Source organism: Sapajus apella, unplaced genomic scaffold, assembly GCF_009761245.1.
Source record: "Sapajus apella isolate SASKATOON/1434 unplaced genomic scaffold, GSC_monkey_1.0 scaffold38, whole genome shotgun sequence".
Classification (NCBI taxonomy): Eukaryota; Metazoa; Chordata; class Mammalia; order Primates; family Cebidae; genus Sapajus; species Sapajus apella.
In genome coordinates this window covers 21811613-21825625 of record NW_022436978.1, presented here as the reverse complement: position 1 = coordinate 21825625, position 14013 = coordinate 21811613, and the positions used below count along the sequence as shown (strand labels likewise).

At 42.0% G+C, this 14013-nt stretch overlaps 1 non-coding gene across 1 annotated transcript; it reads right to left on the bottom strand.

The window, feature by feature from the left end:
- Window positions 1–4302: 4302 nt before the first annotated feature.
- LOC116565099 lies at window positions 4303–4446 on the bottom strand. The gene has a single exon (XR_004275255.1). It is a non-coding gene; the product is annotated as a U4 spliceosomal RNA (small nuclear RNA).
- Window positions 4447–14013: the final 9567 nt, after the last annotated feature.

The following is a 14013-nucleotide window of genomic DNA, read 5'->3' as shown; positions in this document are numbered from 1 at the left end:
ATGATCTGAAAGACATCTGGGGATCTTTCCACGCTCCTGGATTCAAGCAATTCTCCTGCCTCAGGCCACCGAGTACTTGGGATTACAGGTGCGCACCATGACTGGATATTTTTTGTATTTTTAGTAGAGACAGGGTTTCACCATGTTGGCCAGGCTGGTCTCGAACTCCTGACTTCAAGTGATCTGCCCACCTTGGCCTCCCAAAGTGCTGGGATTACAGGTGTAAGCCACCATACCCAGTCCAAAATATTTTTTTAGTGAACAGATGCAATTTCGAATTTTAAAAAGTGATAACTAGAATTTTTTCCTTCTGCCTCCTTCTTCCAACTTAAACCTTGTATATATGAGATAGCTTTTACTTTTCAGACTTAGATGTGTTAATAATTTCCCCTGCAACTTGGTAAACTCTGAAGAAGTGCGTGATTTGATGCTACTTTTACGTATTTGATTCAACCTCAGAAATATGGTCATTTTTGAGTCCATGAGACTCTTGTCACACAGAACTTGCACCTGCCTTTACCGGAGCCCCCTGGTCATTCCTATTGTATGATTCTGGTTCCATTTAAAAGAAAATACTCAGCCAGGCGTGGTGGCTCATGCCTGTAATCCCAGCACTTTGGGAGACGGAGGCGGGCAGATAACGAGATCAGGAGCCATGTTAACATCCTAGCTAACATGGTGAAACTCCATCTCTACTAAAAATAAAAAAATTAGCTGGGCGTGGTGGCACATGCCTTTAGTCCCAGCTACTCTGAGGCTGAGGCAGGAGAATCGCTTGAACCCGGGAGGTGGAGGTTTCAGTGATCCGAGATCACCCCACTGCACTCCAGCCTGGGTGAAAAGTGAGACTCCATCTCAAAAAAAGAAAAAGAAAGAAAAGATAAGAAAATTCTCATGGGCAATAAGTGAGAAGGAGCAACATGGCTTTTTCCCTTTGAATTTTTCTAATGCCCCTTCACCTGGTAACCAACTGGCCTCTCTGTCCACCAAATACCACACTCACTCCACTCTTGGCCTGAAAGCCAAGCCTCCTACACACACGTACTCCATTCTGGACTCACAGCCTGTCACTCAAGAAGAACCTAAACTGGTCGGTGTGAGTTGCGATCCCAAAGTGTCTGTTCAGAAACACTGCAATGTGACACACTTGGAACGCATTGATGAGAGATGCAGGCACTGTACCTCTGGTGTCCCAGACCCTCCTTCAGCTGACTCCTTCCTCTGAGCCACTAAGGATCACTTCCTGCTCCATAAAGCAGCAACCGTGAATTAACTGTCAAGTTCACAACGTGGGCCCCTCCCAATCTGACCCAGAGGCTTTGACACTGAGTTCAAATTCTAGCTCTGTGACTTCGAGAAACCCTTTAAAAACTTCCTGCCCTGCTTTTCCTCAGTAAAAAGGGAGTAAATAAAACTCAGTGTGAGTTGCAGGAGCATGGAAAAACTTCGTATCTATAAACTGTTGTGAGGTCGATCTATAAAAGAGGCTATTACTGCAAAATGCTGGCATCATGGATTCCAGGTTCCAGAATCCACAGTCATTTCTTTTGCATTCAGTAGATGCTTTACTCAAGAGGGAAAAAAAAGAACCCGCTCTGCCTTTCACCATAGTGGAGAAACTACTTCCTCATTCTTTTTCCATTCTCTCAGTTAAATATACAGTAACTATTATGGCAGAGAATTCTTTCCTAGCTGAAATTCTACCTGTTCACAAAAACTATGTGTTTTCAAATTCAGAGATGCACAAATCATTGGCAGCAACCTCAAATTTATACCACAGTCTATGTTCTTTGTGTGACTGTATGTATATTTGTGCGTAGGAGAATAAATAAACCCCTAATTGGACAGTCATTCCAATATGGGAATTTTTTGCTGACGCAAGCAAGAATTCAGAGTGTCAAAATTAAGCCACATCTGATCTTATATTCTCTTTGCAGGAAAACAAACAACAAGAAAATACGATTTGTGCCACAAACTTCTGGAGGCTTCAGTGGGATCTTTCCTTTCCTTTATGCTGATTGTTGTCTCCAGCCATCCTGCTAATCAGATGAGTGCTCGAGTGCCTGAACTAGGCTCACGTCAGAGAAACCAGCCTCGCCCCTGTGCAGCGGCTGCTTCTGCTTATCTCCAGTGATAATACTCATGGCTACTATTAACTGAGCCCCTGAGATGAGCAAGGTACAGTTCTAAGTCTATACATATGTTAATTCACTTTTTGGACTTTTTCAAGATCAGAGAGCTGCACTGACTCACACAAGCTCACAAGAGCCAGAGAACTGGGTCTATCCTGCCATACAAACAACCCGATGGATAGTGAGGCAGAAACTAACCGCTGAAAATCTTCAACAGTTCAACAGCCCTTGATATATAGTCATGTTTGAAATCCACTGTGACCGAGTCCTTACCAGGTGGCACTTGGTTTCATATTTTAAGTGGAGGTAATTGTTCGACTACATGACTGGTTCTTGAACTCAAGTGTGATCCTCTGTTAAATACAGATGCCCAGGTCCCATCTCAGGAGATTCTGATAAAACAATTAGGGTGAAGGACCCAAGAACTTGCATTTTAAAAAGCCCTTTCTAGGATCTTAACACAGGTGGCCCTGTATTTATACTTTGGGAGCTATCAGGTCACATGATGCATTAAATAGGCCTTGGAGGCCTGGGCCTAGGAACCTAAGCACCATTTGTGGTCTCAAGTCATGCTGCCTCCTTGGAACTCAGCTTATTTTTCTGTGCAGTGTGGGAGTTGGAGCAGATGATTTAATGTGCCTTTAAGATCTGCCTTTAACCCAGGCATCGTGGCTCACGCCTATAATCCCAGCACTTTGGGAGGTCGAGACAGGTGGATCACCTGAGGTCAGTAGTTTGAGACCAGTCTTACCAACATAGTGAAACCCCATCTCTACTAAAACTGCAAAATTACCTGGGAATGGCATGTAATCCCAGATACTTGGGATGCTCAGGCAGGAGAATCACTTGAACCCGGGAGCAAAATTACCTGGGAATGGCATGTAATCCCAGATACTTGGGAGGCTCAGGCAGGAGAATCACTTGAACCCGGGAGGCAGAGGTTGCAGTGAGCTGAGATCAGATCATGCCATTGCACTCCAGCCTAGGCAACAAGAGTGAAACTCCATTTCAAAAACAAAACAAAAGATCTCAATCTCCCTTTAAGATCCAACAAAGTATATGAAACCATAAGTTTGTTTGTAGGAAGCAGGTATCTTCTTTCCTGGAGTGACAATAATGCAAGGATTCCCCCATCAGCCGCTGACAGGCAGCGCTCACCTAGAAAGAGAAGAGAATCCAGCCAATGTGTGCTCAACCCAACTTTTCCTAGAACATAATGGTCACTTGGGTACCCTGAACAATCATGGTGTCGCACTCAGTGCTACGGGAACGTAATTTCCTTCAGACACAGAACTTGAGGAGGTAGGAACTTTTTGGTCATTCAGCAGATGAGGACACAGAAGACCAGAGTGTCTGAGGAATTGTGCAAAAATCACAAAGTAATGAGAGCTAGGTCCAGGGCTCCAAAACAGACCAAATTCGAAAGCCCATGCTTTTACTGACAATAATATTCTGCCTCCTCACTCAGTGGCTTGAGGTTATTCTTGTAAGTGTCTATTCTCAAGGCTTGAAGGAGCCTTAGCCCTTTGTCCCAGGAATGTTGCTGGCCAAATTGTTACACAGACAGAATGTTCATAGCTTTTTATAAGTCTGCATGTCTTGATCACTTTTAGATAAATTCTGTTCCAGATTTGATGAAGCCGCCATTTTGGCAAGTGATACCTGGTCATGAATTTTGATGCATTCTTTTTTTTTTTTTTTTTTTTTTTTTTTGAGACGGAGTTTCACTCTTGTTACCCAGGCTGGAGTGCAATGGCGCGATCTTGGCTTACCGCAACCTCCGCCTCCTGGGTTCAGGCAATTCTCCTGCCTCAGCCTCCTGAGTAGCTGGGATTACAGGCACGCACCACCATGCCCAGCTAACTTTTTTTTTTTGTATTTTTAGTAGAGACAGGGTTTCACCACGTTGACCAGGATGGTCTCGATCTCTTGACCTCGTGATCCACCCACCTCGGCCTCCTACAGTGCTGGGATTACAGGCGTGAGCCACCGCGCCTGGCCGAATTTTGATGCATTCTTAAGCATTATAGAATAACCCCTATTAATAAGAACTCAAATAATCTGAAGTCTTAATCAATTAGATGTTGTTTTTTTTCTGTTTCTCTTTCTAAGGAGAAAAAAAGAATAGAAAAACAAATCTGTATCCAGTGCTTAATTTTTTTTTTCTCAGTCTCCATAGGGACAGTCAAAAATTGCCAATGCCAACTAATTTCAGGTCATCATGGCGTGGTATTGGGAAAAGTTTTCAAGTACATAGCCATAACCTCGCCTCAGATAAACCTCATTGGCTATGATACTGCCACTGTGCAAAGGTAGCCAGTGCTTAATTTTTTAAAATAAAATCCCAGGCCAGGCACAGTGGCTCACTCCCATAATCCCAACATTTTGGGAGGCTGAGGCAGGCAGATCACTTGAGGCCAAGGGTCTGAGACCAGCCTGCCCAACATGGTGAAACCCCGTCTCTACTAAAAATACAAAAACTGGCTAGGTGTGGTGACACACACCTGTAGTCCCAGCTACTTGGAAGGCTGAGGCACAAGAATCACTTGAACACAGGAGGTGGAGGTTGCAGGAGGCGAGATTGTGCCACTACACTCCAGCCTGGGGGACAGAGGGAAGCCCTGTCTCAAAAATAAAAATAAAAAATAAAACAAAATCCCAGAAAAGTTCTTGAGAATTAGTGGTAATTCAGATAACTCTCTTGTTTCAGGTAAAACAAATTCATGTGTAGTATGTTCCCGACCCCACTGCCCACACCTGTGTTAGCTCCTGCTGAGCTTGAAATTTTAGCTCCATAAGGCCCGAATCTCTGTCTTTTATTTTATTAAAATAAAATAAAATTTTATTGTATTGCCAGCTCCTGGAATAGTGCTTGGCATGGATGCTCAGTAAATAGTTCCCAGATGATTGAGTAAGCTGGAGACTACCTCAAAACTTGTTCTGTATTCAGCACTAATGACAGCAACTTCCAACAAATTGGGGTAGGCTTGAAAGATCAAACCATTAGGCTATTCCTGTATAGCTCTTCTATTTATATCTGCAGCCTCTCCACATTGTGAATTGAAATTCAAAATGGTGGCTGTGAGGATCTGCAAGATTCCTGGTCATTCCATTCAACAAGCATTTAATGAGCCTCTCATAGTGTAGAGTTCAGTTTGACTCAAATATTCCACTTTAGTGATTCTCAAAAGGAATGGTTCCACCTCCTCGTGTGCATTTGGGAATCTGTGGGTGAGGGTGTTTCTTGGTTGTCACCATGACTGGAAGGGCACTGCCAGGCACATAGGGAGTAGAGAGCCAGGTGTGGTAGATGCCCTACGGTTTGCAGAGAAGTCCCACGCAACAGAGAATTGCCCGAAGTGCTATGGAAATTTATTTCATGTCCACTGGTAAGTGACAGGGCTAATTATTATGACCTGAGTTAAATCCTAATGCCATTTTACATAATGTGCAAAGTAACTTGCGTTGAAGTATCTTTTGCGCTTTTTCAATAGCCACTGAATTTCCCCAAAATGCATCTACTATGTATATTGAGAGAAGTGTGTACTTTGTTTTCTTCAGATGTTTCAAAAATTCTTCACCATTTTAGGAAATCACATCACCATCAGCAAAGCTATTCATGATACTTGAGTTTCCAATGCAATAACACACCCAAATCAGCCTGTACCCAGCTGTCACATCCACAGTGTCCATACACATGTCAGCAGCTGACCTCTTTATTGTATTACTGACGTAGCCATGCTTCAGGATTCACATGAAGAATCACATATTTAATGATAAACTACTGACCTGGCAGTGGCTTACACCTGTAATCCCAGCATTTTGGGAGGCCGAAACAGGCAGATCACCTGAGATCAGGAGTTCAAGACCAGCTTGGCCAACATGGTAAAACTCTGTCTCTAGTAAAAATACACAAAAAGTTAGCCAGGCGTGGTGGCACACACTTGTAACCCCAACTACTCAGGAGGCTGAGTCAGGAGAATCGCTTGAACACAGGAAGCAGAGGTTACAGTGAGCCGAGATCGCACCATTGCTCTCCGTCCAGCCTGGTGGCACAGTGAGACTCCATCTCAAAATAATAATAGTCGATTTCTTAACTAATTTCTCATATATCCCATAGTTAGGGCATTATATTATTTTTTAATGCATGTAGGTAAGTTATACTATCAATGAACTTGATTTCAGAATAGCAAAGTGTTTGCAATAAAAGGTGCATTGAGGAAATAAAGGAATTGAACACTACTGTTCTCCTTGCTAAGAAGGCAGACAATTATGGTTTAGGATTCTTTTTTTTAAGCTTGACTCAAGGTTGTTTTCCTTTGTTGACCCAAATGGAACGTGTCTACATAAGTGGATCCATGGTCCCATCTCAACTGGTTCATTTAGGGGAAGTTTCAACATGCCTGCGTAGAGAAACCCACACAATTCCTGCTCTGAAAGCATCCAGCCTTCTCTCTACGTCTAAGTTTACATATAAGATGATGTAGCTGTGCTTTTCTTCCTCACTACCCACTATCCTGTACCATTTTTAGGGCAGATGATTGATATATATATAGAGAGAAATAAAAAGAAAAATAAAAAAGATATAGAGATAGATATAGATAGATGATAGATATTTTTAGTACTGTATATAATTTTTATTTCTTTAAGAAAACAATGAGATACATGTGCAGAACATGCAGGTCTGTTACATAGGCGTACGTGTGCCATGGTGGTTTGTTGCACCTATTAACCTGTCCTCTAAGTTTCCTCACTTCACTCCCCAACCCCAACAGGCCCTGGTGTGTGACGTTCCCCTCCCTGTGTCCATGTGGTCTCATTGTTCAGCTCCCACTTATGAGTGAGAACATGCGGTGTTTGGTTTTCTGTTTCTGTGTTAGTTGACTGACAATGATTGCTTCCAGCTTTACCCACATCCCTGCAAAGGACATGATCTCATTTCTTTTTATGGCTGCATAGTATTCCATGGTGTATATGTACCACATTTTCTTTATCTAGTCTATCATTGATGGGCATGGGTTGGTTCCAAGTGTTTGCTATTGTAAATAGTGCTGCAGTAAATGTATGTGTGCATATGTCTTTATAGTAGAATGATTTATAATCCTTTGGGTATATACCCGGTAATGGGATTGCTGTGTCAAATGGTATTTCTGGTTCTGATCCTTGTGGAATCGTAGGGTGGATAATATTATACTGTGTTACAGTGAGGAACTGAGAAACTTTCCCAAGTCCCACAGCTCATGAGTGGAGGCATCACGGTTCAGACAGCCTGCCTTGCAGCTGCCCATCAAACACCAGCTTACAGCCTTTGGCCTCTGGTTACACACTTTCCTGACTCCTAAACCACTGTGATCTAACTTCTCCATCCCATCACTGGAAACTTGGTTTATTTAAGGTTATGAACTTCTCAATCATCAAATCTATTCTAGCACATCTTATTTTTAACAGAAAATATTAATTACTTGTTTCATATTATTTTGTTTTTAATTCACTAATTAACTATTCTTGTGGTTCTCAGTCTTCGCTGTATCTAGATCTTCTATGGAGACTCTTAAATTTATGCATTTATTTTAAATAGGTAATATTTAACCATGGTTCACCATTTTACAGTGAAGAGTCTTCTTCCCATCCTGATTGCTCAGCCACCATTATCCTTCCATAGAGACAACTGGTATTACCAGTTTTTCATATATCTGGATCTTGGAAAAAAATACAGACTATTCTCCAAGAGACTTAGATGTATTTAATAGGCCAGTATTGGCCGGGCATGGTGGTTCATGCCTGTAATCCTGGCACTTCAGGAGGCCGAGACAGGTGGATCACCTGAAGTCAGGAGTTCGAGACCAGCCTGACAACATGGTGAAACCCCATCTCTACTAAAAACACAAAAATTAACTGGGCATTGTAGCAAGTGCCTGTAGTCCCAGCTACTCAGGAGGTTGAGGCAGAAGGATTGTTCGAGGCTAGGAGTTCAAGGCTGCAGTGAGCTATGATTGTGCCATTGTACCCCAGCCTAGGTGGCAGGGCAAGAAGCTGTCTCAAAATAAATAGATAAATAAATTAATTAAATTTAAAATGTTTTAAAAAGATGTTCTGTGGTCAGATTCACTCAGGAAATGCTGTATTACCATGTCCAACACTAGGAAATGCAAAAGGCACATTACCATACCCCCCACTTGGCTTTGTTTAAATGTCTGGTTCGAGTCATGGGCCATGAAGTGTTAATTGTCATTTATATTAACCACTCTATACTATATCCAATAACACTCTGCAGGCTCCTTTCTGAGACTTTTCTCACTCATAATTAACTTAACAAATTGTGTGCCATAATTTGTTAATTCCAACTTTTCTTATTGAATTTCAAGTCCTATAAATATGGGACAGTGTTTATTTGTTTTCCACTGTATCATCTCTGCCTAACATAGGATGACGCATAGTGCTTAATAAAAACAGGTATCAACAGAACATTTTTAATACTGTCTTTTAAATCAGTGTTTTCCAAATTTGGTTAACCATGAAACTCTTTTCCCATGCAAGACTAATTATCATCATATATAAAACAAGTATTTTTAGGAATATGTCTTGAACACTGAATTTTGTCAAATGCCTTTTATTCATCTTTTGAGATGATCATGTGGTTTTGATGCTTAATTCCATGTGGTAAATCATATTAATTGATTTGCATATGTTGAACCACCCTTGCGTCCCAGGAATAAATCCCATCTCATTTTCTGCATAAGCTCTTTTATGAACTGTTAAATATGGTTTTCTAGAATTTTGCTGAAGATTTTTTTTTTTTTTTGAGACGGAGTTTCGCTCTTGTTACCCAGGCTGGAGTGCAATGGCGCGATCTCGGCTCACCGCAACCTCCGCCTTCTGGGTTCAGGCAATTCTCCTGCCTCAGCCTCCTGAGTAGCTGGGATTACAGGCACGCGCCACCATGCCCAGCTAATTTTTTTGTAGATTTAGTAGAGACAGGGTTTCACCATGTTGACCAGGATGGTCTCGATCTCTTGACCTCGTGATCCACCCACCTCGGCCTCCCAAAGTGCTGGGATTACAGGCTTGAGCCACCGCGCCCGGCCCTGCTGAAGATTTTTAACATCTGTGTCATTGGGGATATTGGGCTGTAGTTTTCTTTTCTCGTAGGGTCTTTGTCTGGCTGTGGTATCAGGGTAGTGCTGGCCTCATAAAATTAGCTTTGAAGTGTTTTCCCCTGTTCTTCAGTTCTTTTGAAATAGTTTAAGAATGATGGATGTTAACTCTTCTTTAAATGTTTGGTAACATTTAACAGTGAATCATCTGGTTCTTGGCTTTTTTTTGCTAGGAAGGTTTTGATCATTGATTCAGTCTCCTTATTTGCTATTCATCTGTTCAGATTTTCTATTTCTTCATAATTCAGCCTTAGTAGGTTGCATGAGTCCAGGAATTTGTCCATGTCTTCCAGGTTATCCTATTTGTTGGCATATAATTGTTCATAATAGCCTCTTATGACTCTTTTTATTTCTGTGGCATCAGATATAATGTTCTCTCTTTTGTTTCTCATTTTGAGTCTTCCCTCTTTCTTTGTCTAGCTAAGGATTTGTCTATTTTGTTTTACTTTTTTAAAACAAACAATTTTGTTGGCTTTTCCTATTGTTTTTCTACTCTGTGTTTTATTTCTTCTTTAATCTTTTTATTTCCTTCCTTAAATGCTAACTTAAACTCCCAACAAACCAGGAATAGAAGATTGAATTTATCGCAAAGTAATAAAGAGCCCACAACTAACATCATATTCAACGGTGTAAAACTGTAAGCTTTTCCTCTAAGATCAAGAAAAAAAACAAGGAAGACCATTCTGGTCACTTCTATTCAACATGGTACTGAAAGTCCTAGCCAGAGCAATTAGGCAAGGGAAAGAAATAAAAGTCATCAAGAATGGTGGAGTGGGGCAGGGAAAAGGCAGGGGTGGGGGAGAGGTAGTGATTAGGTATTTCATTTGTTTGTGGATGACACAATCTTAACACATAGAAAACTCTAGAGACTCCACCAAAAAACTGTAAGAACTAACAACAAATTCAGTAAAGTTGCAAGATACAAAATCAACATGCAAAAAGTCAGTTGAATTTCTAGTCACTGACAACAAACTATCTGAAAAGGAAATTAAGAAAACTACTCCATTTATAATAGCATCAAAAAGAATAAGATATAAGATATATACTTCTAAAAGACTTGTATGCTGAAAACTACAAAATATTGATGAAGACATTAAAGAAATAAATCATTAAAAAGCTGGTCCATATTTATGGATGGGAAGACAATATTGTTAAAATGTTCATAGTGCCTAACGTGACCTGCAGATCCAATGCAATTCCTATCAAACTCCGAATGGCATTTTTACATACTTTTTTGAAATCCTAAAAATTATACGGAAACACAAAACCCCGAAATAGGCAAAACACTCTTAAGCAAGAAGAAAAAAGCTGGAGGCATCATATTTTTCTATTTTAAAAAAATCGCAAAGCTACAGTATTTGATACAGTATTGTACTAGCATAAAAACAGACATATAGAACAATAAAACAGATTTAGGAGCCTACAAATAAGTCCACAGGTATATGGTCAACTGACCGTCAGTAAGGTTGCTGAGAATACTCACTGAGGAAAGGAAGCTCTTTAACAAATGATGTTGAGAAAACTGGATATCTACGTGGAAAAATATGAGATTTGACCCTTGTCTTATACTGTATACAAAAATCAACTCAAAATGGATTAAAGATTTAAACATAAGACCTGAAACTGTGAAATCCATAAAGGAGAGCAGAGGAAAGTTTTATGACATTGGTCTTGGCAATGATTTATTAAACATGACACCAAAAGCATAGCAACCAAAGCAAAAATATCCCGGAGATAACAAGCAGGCCTGCCATTTTTGCCTGTGCTGCCCTCAGGGTCAGGAGAGAGCAAAGAGCTCAAAGACTGTCATGGCCTCTAGCAGAGTGCAGCTGCTGAAAAGCAGTTTTCCATGCAGGTCCCCTACCCACCCTTCACTGGGCAGGGCATCCTGACCTGGGCCGCCAGCATAGCCACCCCACCTCCACCTGAGCTCTCAGCTGCTAGCAGCACTTTCCTGCATTTCCCTGGGATGCAGCTTCCAAAGGTAACAGGCAGGGCTGTCATGTTTGCCACTTGGCAGCCTCCGTCCCGCTGCCCTGGTGCCTGGGACAGAGCCAAGAGCTTAAGGACTACCACGGACCTCCAGCACAGCACAGCTGCCTTATCAAAAAGGGGCAGACTGTTTTCCCAGAAGCTCCCTGCCCTTGTTATCCCTCAGACTGGGCAGGGCCTCTTGACTTGGGCCCCCAGGACAACCACCACACCCCCACCTGAATACTGCAGTCAGTGGCTGCTCTGCATTGCCCTGGGGAGGAAATTCCAGGCATAAGCCACAGACTCTGCCATTGCAGCTGCAGTGGTGCCGCCCTTACTGCCCTGGGTCTAGGGAAGGAACAAAGGGCCCAGTGGCTTTGCTACACCTCCAGCACATCATAGCCATCTACCCCTTGAGACTAAAATAAAAGTTGGACATAAAAGGAGGCCGGGTGTGGTGCTCATGCCTGTAATCCCAGCATTTTGGGAGGTTGAGGTGGGTGGATCACAAGGTCATGAGATCAAGACCATCCTGACCAACATAGTGAAACCCATCTCTATTAAAAATACAAAAATTGGCTGGGCGTAGTGCGCACCTGTAATCCCAGCTACTCAAGAGGCTGAGGCAGGAGAATGACTTGGACCTGGGAGGTAGAGGTTGCAGTGAGCAGAGATCGCACCACTACACGCCAGCCTGGCGACAGAGTAAGACTCTGTCTTGAAAGAAGGAAAGAAGGGAGGGAGGGAGGGAAGAAGGGAAGGAAGGAAGGAAAGAGAATGGAATGGGAAAAAAGGGCAAAAATAGACAAGTGGGACTACATCGAACTAAAAAGCTTTTGCACAACAAAGAAAAAAATTAACTAAGTGAAAAGGCAACCTATGGAATGAGAAAACATTCTCAAACCAGACATTTGATAAGGAGTTAACATCTAAAATGGATAAGGAATTCATACAACTCAATAGCCAATAATAACCTGATTCATTTTTAATGAGCAAAGGAACTGAATAGGCATTTCTCTGTGGAAAACAAACAGCCAACAGGCATATGAAAAGATGCTCACGAGACTAATCATTAGGGAAATGCAACTTGAAACCACAGTACAATATCACCTTACACCTGTTAGGATGGCTACAATCCAAAAACCAAAAATAACAAGTTTATCAAGGATGTGGAGAAATTGAAATGTTTATACACTGTCGGTAGGATTATAAATTGGTGTAGCAACTATGGTAAACTGTATAGAGGTTCCTTAAAAAGCTAAAAGTAGAACTTCCATATGATCCAGCAACCCCACTTCTGGATATTTTTCCAAAAAAATTAAAATCAGAATCTCAAAGAGTATGACCAGGCACAGTGGTTCATGCCTGTAATCCCAGCACTTTGGGAGGGCAAGGTGGACAGATCACTTGAGATCAGGAGTTTGAGACCAGCCTGGCCAATATGATGAAACCCTGTCTCTACTAAAAATACAAAAATAAAAATTAAAAAAAAGCTAGCCAGGCATGGTGATACATGTCTGTAATCCCAGATACTTGGGAGGCTGTGGCGGGAGAATCGCTTGAACCCAGCAGGCAGAAGTTGCAGTGAGCTGAGATCGCGCCTCTGCATTCCAGCCTGGGCGACAACACGAGATTCTGTCTCAAAAAAAAAGAATCTCAAGGAGGTATTAGCACTCCCATGCTCATTATAGCACTATTCAAAACAGCCAAGATGTGAAAGCAACCTGAACGTCCATCCGTAGATGAATGGATTAAAAAAACAGGGCACATACACGCAAGGAAGTGCTACCCAGTCTTTAGAAAGAAGAAAACCCTGCAATGTGCAACAACGTGGGTGAACTTGGAGGACATCACGCTTAGTGAGACGAGCCAGTCTCAGAAAACAAATGCTGCATGATTCCACTTATATGAGGTATTGAAAATTGTCAAACTCCTAGAAACAAAGAATAGAACAGTGATTGCCAGGGGCTAGTGAGGGGAAATGGAGGTTGCAGCTCAACGGGCATAAAGACTCGGTTGTGTAAGATTAGTCAGTCCTAGAGATCTGCTGTACAATGCTGTGCCTATACTTCAGCCTGTATTATGCACTTATAAATTTATAAAGAGGAGAGATCTCAAGTTAAGTGTTCTTACCATACACATATGCCCTATATGCACGCACGCGCTCGTGTTTTTGTGTGTGTGTGTGTGTGTGTGTAAAAGGCTGATCTATAGGCTAAATTTCAAGCTTCTCGCATGGCGCGGATACCTCTCTGATTTGGTCTCTCATCACTCCCTGGCATGTGTGTGTGTGTGTGTGTGTGTGTGTGTGTTAGAAAAGTCTGGTCTATAGGTTAAAATTCCTCTCTGGTTTGGTGTCACATCACTCCCTGCTGTCCCATGCTCATTCATGCCTTCCCATCTTTTGTTCTTGTTGTTCTCTTTCTGATCCCTATCCTCTTTGACCAGCTTGTATTTACCTTCCAAGACTTCCCTGCAAAATTAACTGGGCATTGTGGTGTGTGCTTGTAGTCCTAGCTCTTTGGGAGGCTGAGGTGGGAGCATTGTTTAAGCCCAGGAGTCTGAGGCCCCAGTGAGCTGTGATTGTGCCACTGCACTCCAGCCTAGGTGACAGAGTGAGGTCCTATCTCAGAAAGAAAAAAAGACTTCACTGTCCCATAGCCCTCATCAGATTGGACTGAAGCCATCTGCCCCTTTGTCCTGCATTGCCCTTTAGACTGTCAGCTTCTCAAAGACAAGGACATTCTCTTTTC